Source organism: Corvus moneduloides, chromosome 17, assembly GCF_009650955.1.
Source record: "Corvus moneduloides isolate bCorMon1 chromosome 17, bCorMon1.pri, whole genome shotgun sequence".
NCBI classification, from domain to species: Eukaryota; Metazoa; Chordata; class Aves; order Passeriformes; family Corvidae; genus Corvus; species Corvus moneduloides.
The window spans coordinates 2,258,298-2,266,680 of NC_045492.1; the positions used below are offsets into that span (position 1 = coordinate 2,258,298).

General features: G+C 54.0%; 1 protein-coding gene across 3 annotated transcripts in view; it reads right to left on the bottom strand.

Moving 5' to 3' along the window:
* The window catches only part of RALY (RALY heterogeneous nuclear ribonucleoprotein), a 118,269-nt gene extending 110,090 nt beyond the window's left edge, over positions 1-8,179 (bottom strand). Inside the window, exon 1 of one of the 3 annotated variants that reach the window (XM_032126833.1) lies at positions 7,863-8,179. The gene's annotated coding sequence lies outside the window, so the exon portion shown is untranslated. Of the gene's footprint in view, positions 1-7,145; positions 7,260-7,862 lie in introns of those variants that run through there. The other 2 variants (XM_032126832.1, XM_032126834.1) reach the window with 2 other exon arrangements.
* Positions 8,180-8,383: the final 204 nt, after the last annotated feature.

Consider the following 8,383-nt stretch of genomic DNA (forward strand, 5'->3'; position numbering starts at 1 on the left):
CTGGAAGATGAATCCAGGAGAACTGGGCGAAAACCTGGGAGCAGCTGATTTATACTTTGGCTGAAAGAGCTTTAATTCTCCCAGCCCATACACACAGCCCGTTCATTTGGAGGGAAAGAGGTAATTTAAAATATCTTTCCTAATGTCTGCTGGCAGAACAAAGATGAAGGCCTGTAAGAGATGATCAATGTTTAAGCCCATCTTCAAAGCGATTTGGGGAGCTGCTGAAGATAAACAAGCAATTGGGGCCCAGGAGCCAGGCTAAAAGCTGACAGAGAAATTGCTTTTTTCCAAGGCAAACAGAAGGCAAAGAATGGCTTAGTTCAGAGAGGCTGTGCTCACTCCCTCGTAATATGAGCAGGGTGAGAGACCAAATTTAATTTCTTCCTCACAACAACGTTAATTAAAATCATCTAAGCCCTCCCTGCCTCTCTCCTGCCACGAGGTGTGGTTGTGCTCACAGGAGGTATCAGCAAACTTGGCCTTATTACCATGGCCTCCCTGGAAATGCTGTTTATGCTGCAGTCAAATGGCTGGGGAGCCCAGCTGCAGGGAAGCACTCGGCTCCTCATTAACAGGAGAACACACAAATCCCACCTTTGACGTGCAGCAGTGGCAGCAGCCACTCCCCAAGCACTGGAGATGCTCCACAGCATCACCTGCACAGCATTTCCTGCCAGGGGAACTTCCCAAGGGGTGTTCCTCCTCACCCTCACCTGTGCCCTGAGGGTGCCAAGGTGCCACCAGAGATACAGGATGGACATTGGCTGCAGGACGTGAGCTGCACCAAGGGTTTTTCATCATAAACAAAAACTTCAGAGCCAGTTCCTTGACCCTGGACAAGGGCCTGGAGGGACAGGACACAGGGAATGGCTTCCCATTGCCAGAAAACAGGGTTGGATGGGATGTTGGGCAGGAATTGTTCCCTGGGAGGGTGGGCAGGCCCTGGCACAGGGTGCCCAGAGCAGCTGTGGCTGCCCCTGGATCCCTGGCAGTGTCCAAGGCCAGGCTGGACAGGGCTTGGAGCAGCCTGGGACAGTGGAAGGTGTCCCTGCCCATGGCAGGGGTGGCACTGGATGAGCTTTAAGGTTCCTTCCAGCCCAAACGATTCTGGGATTCTCTCAGAGCCATCACAGAGATGGGCAAGGTTTTACTGGCCTCTTGAAATGTGTGAGCCTAAGAGCTGCACGCTTTGGAGCAAAAGTTAAGAATTATAAATAAAAAAAATTAAGTTTAAATTACTAGAAGAGCTCAAGAGGATTTCTGCAGTGCTTAACAGCTTTTACCAACTCCAGAAGGAGCTTCAGGAGCTGTAAGAGCTCCAAGCATTGCAGATTGCTGCAGCACCAACAGAAATACCTGTTTGACAGCAGATACAGCTCCAGGGACAGGAACCAGGAGGTGCTGAACCATCAAACCCTCCCAGTGCTGCCCCTCAGCAGGAACACAGCTCAGGGCTCAGGCCAGGCAGCACCATCAGCTCTGCAAGGTCTGTCCCACAGCAACCACTGAGATTTTTCTAGATTTGAAAAAAAACAACTATATTTGAGCACCAGCCACCTGCAGTCGTCTACACAGGGGCCACATCCCGGGCCAGAAGAGTCACCTTGAAGTCCTGGCAAGCGTAGGATGTCACTGAAGGCCACGTGAAAGGCAACCGTGAACACTGAGGGCACTGACGCAGGTGCCAGTGACACAGCAGCCACAGCCAAAGCCACCCCCCTGCAGGAGAACTGGCAGAGCCAGTGCTCCCCACATCCTTCCAAAGGAACCTTTTCCCTCACAAATGCTCCCGAGACAGTTTTCCAAAAGAAAGTTTGCTAAAGACAGAAGGGCAGCACAAGATTTACACTAATGAAGACATCAAGAGCCTTGGCAGGGGAGATGTGCATCCACCTCCTCTGTCCACTCTGTGACCTTTGCCAGCCTATGAGAACTCGGGAATTCACACATTAAAACGAGCAGCAGTGGTTCCAGAACAAGTGTCCATTGCCACCTTCCCCTCAACACCTTATCTTGCAGCAATTGTGTTTCAGTGCCGGCAGGCAGAGCCCCAGGGGAAGGATGCTGTCCCTCCAGGGAAGGTGGCACAGAGCAGGAGCCACCGGGAACCCTGATCCAGCAGGAGAGGGAGCTGCACTGCCTCAGTTATTACTCTGCTCACACATTTAACCCGGCCATGCTTATTCTGCCTGTCCTAGCAACCCGAAAATGAGCTCACATTCATTCCCAGCGTGGCTGTATTTGTTGAAATGTAAGCTGCTTGCAAAAGCATCAGATAAAGCCGTGGCACTTCTCAGCTCCTTTTGTCTGGTACCATCCCCACATAGAGGTGATGCTGCAGATATCACCTGGCAGTCACTGAATTCACACAGACATAGCCCAGAGGTGCCCATCTATTTACCTCATTCTTGGTAGAAAAAAAACCCAGCAACCTGGCATTATGTTTTCTATTTTAAACCAGATCTTTTGGAACAAATTAAAAAAAAAAAAAAAGAAAGAACAGTTGTGCAACATCACTGGCAAAGTCTGTGCATGTTCAGTAAAGGAAATTCTCTGCTGCAGGTGCAGGGATGCTCCTGGAACAGAGCTCGGCATCCTGCTGGGCACATCCTGCCAGGAAGCTCTGGCAACAGAGGGGAAGGAAAAGCCCAGAAGCCCTGAAATCAGCTGGGGACCTCCCCTGCAAAGGCAAGGCCAAGTCTTGCCTCAGATCGCCAGCACCACTTGCTCTATACATCTGCAACACATTCTCAAGGCTCGCTTTAAAACAATAATAAAGTATTAGGATTATGAGGTGCCAGGGTGAGAACTGCAGGATCCAGCTGCTCCAAAAGCTGCAGCTCAGGAGGTGCCCCTGGAGAGGGTCCATCCAGTCCCACATCTCTTTGTGCTGGGCAATCCAAGAGCCCTCAGTGAGCAGGACAAACGGCATTGTTTGGGTGTTACACAAGAGCCAAAAAGATGACTCAGGCTGCCCTTATAGCCCTTCCCTGGCTACCCAGAGCCAGGGCTAAGGAATCAGCTGCTCCCAGGGAGAGGAGGGCTCCAGGGACACCTCCTGCCCAGGTGAGACAGCCCTGGCACTGCTCGTGCAGCCAGAGCTGCTTTCAGACAGTCACATTTTCAGACAAAACCTACTGTCGTTTCCTTCAAGAACACGTAGTCATTACAATACTCGCAGGATTTCACCTTTCTCTAGCAGGGAGTGTCTCGCTGGGAGCTCACAGCACTCCAGATTGCAGGCAGCACTTTTCCACATGCATGCTCCAACATCATCTGTTACATCCTGCACAATATTCCCCCAGCTCGGGCTCCACAGGAGCAGCTCCTCTTGTTTGCCCACAGCCTGGCAACACCAGGATCCTCTTTCTGATTGTTTCAGGCTGCAAGTAACATGAGAAGCCCCAAGAAAAGCTTTGGATTCACGATGTGCACGCAGGCTGGTCTCTGTGAAAGGAAACAGTCTTTGTTCACGGTTCGAAGCCTTGGTTTTGGTATTTCCAACATCTCAAATACTAAACCAGACACAGACAGATGTTAATTCTGCAGAGCACCCATCTAAGTCAACTCCTGCCTGGTATCACCTCAATTCTGCCTTTTATAAAGCACTTCCAAAGCATTTTCTGTTGGAGATGGAGCTGGCAGACACCTGACCTTCTCATTAAATGCACGCTTTCAGGTGACACCCCTTGGCTACTATTACTCACTGGAATTAAACAGGTACACCAGGACTAGTGGCAAAAATAAAAATAGACCCAGCTCTCGGCATGCCGAGGAAGGCAGCAGCATTCTGTGCACAACAGCAAAATCAACTTAATCACAAATGACAACTTCTGAAAGCCTTTACTTTGGCTTCATCCTTGGCATTTTTCTAGGCCAGCTTGAAAACAAAAGCTTTGTCTTCTTAAAATGCAATTGCCTGAGGCACCTCTAAAAAAAGTGACATAACTCAGGTTTGAAAAATGCCTCCTGGGTTTCAGATCCTCCTAAGAGCCTCTTTACTATTCAGCTTGATTGAGATTACCCAGATCAGCATGAACTCTGCAGATTTAGCCCCAGCTACCAGCACAGGTATAAAACCCACACATTTAGGATTATTTTTTTAAACTATATGATTAAAGCTCTACAGTTATAAAAAAGGAACTTGTTATTCTTGTTATTGATCTGAATGGTTGCTCCCTCCCTTTTCTCCAGCAGGTTTATAAACACTCTCTGATGACAGTTTATTCTGAATTTCACTCTGTTCAGCTTATTCCAGATTTTTTTTTTCCCCAGCCTGTTTTTCTTGCTCGGTATTTTCAACCTTTCCATCACAAACCTCAAGCTGTGAGAAGAAAGAGCAACTTGTTTTGGAATCAAAATCTGAGCCTAAAATTTGATTCTTGTTTCTTTTCCCCTGCACAAACCTTTTTTATTTCAGTAATTTTACGAGCAGTGACTTGGTGCTTCTGCAAATCCAGGAGCACAGCCCTGTGCCAGCAACTTAATGGCAGGGGGCAAGGAAGGAAAAGGTGCAATTCTCCAAGACAGACACAGCTACTTGCAATGTCTATAATTAACACCTTGGATAAATCCACAGTACCTTTAGCATATCACAGATTTTTATACCCATAGGCTGGTTTTTTTGAGCAGATACAAGTTTACTGCCAGGTCTGAAAACTCCTTATGCAACCACCAGTAAAGAGCTCAAATCAAAAGGAGTTTTGTTGCTTTTATTGAATAATTTGGGACAAGGAGAGCTGAAAGCTCTCTTGGTGATGGGAACACGTTAAGAGTCTTTTTCTGAATGATCAAGTCCCATCACTTATTCCACACAAACTGTTCTCTGTCAAGAGCTTTAATCCTCTCTTTTCAATCCCTAAATAAAACATCCTCCCCAAACTCACTGCCTATTATCTGCCTTTTCTAAAGAAAGTGGTTCTTAAGAGACACACCTTCTGCTTTGCCGCTCCCCTGAAATCCATCTCCAATATTAGACTGACAGAAGTGAAACAGCAGCAATCCTCCCCGGCACAGCGAGCTGGACGAATGTCTGAACACCCCCCTCCTGAAGGAAGCTCTCACACGCGCCCGAAAACAAGTCACAAAAACGCTTCCAGGAACGGGAGCAATACACCTTGTGACAAGCTGTCACCCACAGCAGGCAGCCCAGAAAGGGTGCTGCAGGGTCACCCATCGGAGGTTCTGCTCGTGGCACAGGCTCCTCAGCTCCCTGACAACAGCAGTCCTTCCCTTTCCACTCCATCCCTGCAGGCTCCTCATCCCGGAGCTCACTTAGAAACCAGGCTCCTTCCCTGTCCTTTAGAAGAAAACAATGCCAAGAGCCCAAATCCCAACAAACAGGAGAATAAAGGAGAGGGCAAAATGAAAGGGAAAGCACCATCTCCCACTTAACTGCTAAAGGGAGACCAAGAGTGGAGGCACCTGTGGAAGAGCTCAGCCTTGCTCCCCGCAGCAGGGACGATCCGGAGGCGCTGTGACTCAGCCCAGCCCTCCTTGGCTGATGACACGGCCAAGGAAAACAGGCTCAGCCAGGGTGCTGAGATCCAGGGCAAATGCCAAGGGCTTGTGCTGCCCCTGCCAGCTCGGGAAGGGCCGGCAGCAGTGGCCGACCTGTGCTGCCACCCTGGTCCCTCCCTGCCCGGCCAGCGCTGGCACCAGCCATCAGTCACCACACCAAATTTACTGGTGGGGGAAAGACAACTATTTCCTCAATATGAAATAAGAAAGGGTCTTTTCTTCTGGCCTTGAAAGTCAGCTCAAGCCAGTCGTGATGCCACTGACTTCTGTCTCCTCAAAAGCCCAAGCTCCCAGAGACCTGAGCAGCCGCTGGAGTGTGGGAAGGCTCCGGAGCTCCAGAGTAGCACGGGCTGGTTCCCAGCCCTTCCCCATGCCAAAACCATGGGAGAATTATACTCAGAAGTGGTGGAGTCACCATCTCTGCAGGGATTTAAAAGAGGTGTAGAAGTGGCACTTGGGGACATGGGTTAGTGGTGGGCTTGGCAGTGCTGGGTTAATGGCTGGACTCTAGGATGTTAGAGGGCTCTTCCAACCTAAATAATGCTAATTATTCTGGGATTCTGGGATTCTGTGCTGAAGCACTGCAGCAGGCACGACTGCGATGGGTCGTTCCTGCAGGTGGGCTCTTGCTCTTCAGGAGCAAGTCAGGAAAATAAAGGTGCACGTCCACCCTGTTCTCCATCCCGGCAATTTGTGTCTCAGCCGTCTGGGCTGTCTCACGAGGGAATCATCAGCCGTCGGACACCCTTCCAAAGGCACGGCCAGATCTGAATGTTTCACACCCACCAGAGCTGCTCTGGAGTAAGACATGGAGTTTTATACATCACCTCAAATCTATGGAATCACTAAGGTTGGAAGAGATCTCCAAAATCATCAAATTCCTACCTCTGACCAAGTCCCCGCATGCTCACTAAACCGTACGGCCGAGTACCACATCTGCTCGTTTTTACCATTCCCAAGGATGGTGACTCCACCGCTTCCCTGGGGAGCCTGTTCCCAAATACAACTCCCGACAGAAATCAGCAGCCCCAACATAATCGCGACACAGAAGGCTCCGAAGGCTCCGGCACCGCGCGCTGCAGCCCGCAGGGCTCCGCAAGGACCCGCGGCGAGCGGGGCGGCTCAGCGCCGCTCGGGCTCGATATTCCGCCTGTTTTCTCGCTACGAAACCGCTCCCGGCCGCCCGGGGCCCCTCTGGCACAGCAGTCGAGCATCTCCGGTTTGCAGGAGGCACAAAGTACCCCGCGATCGCGCGGTCACACCGCGGACATCCCTCCCAAGTGTCCGGCACCCGCGGAGGGCTTCAGCCCCGGAGCCATCGCCAGCCCCGGCGGGGTCGGACCCGCCCGGCAGCCGCTTCCAGGCGCGGCGCTTCCCCATCCCGCGGGCGCCGGCATCTCCCCTTCCCGTTAAACGGCGAAAACGTGCATCAGGGGCGGAAAAACCTAACCACACACAAGAAAACCGGCGGGGAAAGCGAAGATTGAAAGGAGGAAAAAAAAAAAAATAAAGCGGCACTAAGTCACTGGCAGGGGGACCCGCGCTGCCAGCACGGACCGCACGCTCCGGCTGGCGGGAGCGGCCCCCCGGAGCAGCCCGGGGGAAGGGGCGGCGGCACTCACCGGGCAGGTCGGTGCCGGGCTGGTCGGTGCCGGGCAGGTCGGTGCCGTGCGGACGGAGGGCCAGGCCCGCCCCGTCCCGCCTCGCCCGCGGGAGCCGCCGGCTCAGTGCTGCGCACCGCCCCGCGCCGCGGCTCCTTCCCGCCGACCGTACCACGGCTCCGCGCCGGGGGGGACACGCGCGCCGCGGAGAGGCCACCCCGCCGCTCGCCGCCCGGCCTCGCTGCCGCTGCGGCGCGGCCCGCACCGATCCCACCTTACGAGGCTGTGCCGGGCAGGGCCGCGCCGCCGGGGCTCGGCCCGGGGCAGAGCCTCTCGCCCCGCACCGCCCGCTCCCTCCCGCTCGCCTGCCCGAGCGGTGGAAGAGTCCAGAGCGGGGCGGGCGCGGGCGGGGCCGGCGCGCGGGGCCGCTCCGGGCGCGGGTCCCGGTGTGGGACCGACGGGCCGGCCGCGGCGGGGCCGGGCTGCTCCCGGGGGTCGCGGTGTTGGTGGGTGGGTCCCGGCCCCGGGAGCTGCAGAGCAGCCGCTCCCAGCGCTCGCACCGGCACCGCTCGCTCTTTGCCTACACCCGGTTCACCGGAGCCGCAGCCGAAGTTCGCACCGCGGCGTCCCCGCTGAGCGCGGAGCGGAGCGCGGCCGCTCTGCCCCGGGGGCTGTCGCTAGCAGAGCGGTGCTCAGCTCGGCTGCTCCATTCTGTGTCCGCCTGCTCCTGGCACTCACCGGGAAGAAAACGGTTCTCTTGGGAAAATGATGTTTCCTGACCGAAATTAACGTCCGGCGTCCCGTCAGTGTCCGAACGCTGAGGGGCCCGGCGCTAGAGGGACAGGCACACGCGGAGGTGTGCGGGGAGCAGCGCCGGCGGTGCTGGGGACAGCATCAGCTGGAGGTGGCACACGGGTTCCACAGGCTCCCGCCGTGTGCTCCCCGCTCACGGCAGCGGTGTTCAGGTCACAGCAATGCAAATAATTTAATGCAGCCGCTTTCGACAGCCTGTTAGAGGAGGGCAAGGGCTCACCAGCAGGAGCGACCCAGCACAGAGGCATAAATCATAGAATCACCATCAAGTCCAGCCATTATCCCAGCACTGCCAAACCCACCACTAACCCATGTCCCCAAGTGCCACATCCTCACAGCTTTTAAATCCTTGCATTGATGGTGACTCCCCCCCACTGCCCTGGGCAGCTGTGCCAGGGCTGGATAACCCTTTCAGTGAAGAAATTTATTCCTGTTACATATCTGGG